The sequence below is a fragment of the Dasypus novemcinctus genome, chromosome 10 (genome assembly GCF_030445035.2).
Source record: "Dasypus novemcinctus isolate mDasNov1 chromosome 10, mDasNov1.1.hap2, whole genome shotgun sequence".
In the NCBI taxonomy this organism is placed as follows: domain Eukaryota; kingdom Metazoa; phylum Chordata; class Mammalia; order Cingulata; family Dasypodidae; genus Dasypus; species Dasypus novemcinctus.
In genome coordinates this window covers 37,779,886-37,781,395 of record NC_080682.1, presented here as the reverse complement: position 1 = coordinate 37,781,395, position 1,510 = coordinate 37,779,886, and the positions used below count along the sequence as shown (strand labels likewise).

General features: G+C 38.3%; 1 pseudogene; it reads left to right on the top strand.

Moving 5' to 3' along the window:
- The first annotated feature begins 429 nt into the window (after window positions 1–429).
- On the top strand, window positions 430–1,235 carry LOC139439925 (olfactory receptor 5L2-like; annotated as a pseudogene).
- Window positions 1,236–1,510: the final 275 nt, after the last annotated feature.

The window sequence follows — 1,510 nt, the reverse complement described above, 5'->3', positions numbered from 1 at the left end:
TATGGGTTTAAAGAATCATATAGGATTCTGTATATGGCAACAATTTTAATGTTTCTTTTTATCTGTGAACTAAACTGTAAAACTTATTCACATGTAATCTATAATTTCTGAATTCCTCATTCAATAAAGCAATACCCTATATCTTGTTGCCAAAATTAACTTTCCTAATATATCCCATATCTGTGGTTTATTTACAGGAGATAGCAAATACTCTAATTTGGATCATCTAATGGATAAAGACTTTTAGAATAGTTTTTTTTATTTTTTTCTTTTTATCCAACTCCCAAAAGGGGAGACATTAAGAAAGAAATCTATAGCACTGAGTCAGAGTTCATTCTACTGAGATTGTCAGACCTCTCTGAGCTGAGCATCTTCCTCTACTTGGTCTTCCTTTGCACCTGGAGATGCCCATCACGTGGAGTCACAGTGATGGGCAACCTGGGCACGATCACAGTGTTCCAGGCCAGCTCTCAGGTGCACACTCCCATGTACTTTTTCCTGAGCCACTAGTCCTTTGTCAATTTCTGCTATTCCACCACAATTTTGCCAAAAACTCTGGCCAATATCTTAGACAAGGTAAAGGCTAGGATAAGCTGTACAATTCTACTTGTCTTGCACACATATGACCATAGAGGTCATCTTGCTGGCCGTGATGACCTATGACTACATTTTGGCCATCTGTAACCCACTGTTGTATGTGGTGGTCATGTCCCAGAGGCTCTGTTTGTGACTGGTGTCTGCCTGTTATCTCTGTTGAACAGTGTCTGCTCAAATTCACCTTTAGCTCTTGGGATTCCATCCAATAGTTCATATATGATTAACTAAATCCTCTGATTTACCCCCTATCTTATGCCTTCTCTGATATGTCTGAATTGTTGCTGGTATTTATTGTGGTCAGATTCTATGAGATCATCAGGATCCTGATTATCCTCACGTCTTAATTGTTTATTCTCATCACCATCATAGAGATATGCTCTGCAGAAAGAAGGTGCAAAGCATTTTCCACCTGCTCTTCTCACCTGATAGCCATTGTTGTCTTCCATGTAACACTCCTTTTCATTTATTGCAGTTCTGACAACAGTCTGAAAACTGATAAATTTGTCATGGTGTTCTATGCTGTGATGATTCCCATGCAGAACCCTCTGATCTATAGCCTGAGGAACAAGGTTGTAAAAGCAGCTCTCAGGAAAATTATGGATTCCAAAATATCTTCTAAGAAACCACTTGTTTGTTAGTTGGTTGGTTGTTTTTTTTGTTTTTTTGTTTTTTTGAGAAAAACAGGATTAAGCTTTCCAAACTAGCGGGAGGTAGAAGGGTGAGAGGTGGGGTTTGCAGTGCTATAGTGAAAGGACTCGTAATTAGATATGTGGTTACAAATGTGTCTTTTTGATTCACATATTTTTGTGATTTTTCAATTTCCAAGAGCAGGGTTGAGCAAAATTTAAAATGGGCATCCACATTTTGCTTTTCTTCCATCTGTATATGGGAAATGACACTTCTAAGACTCAGG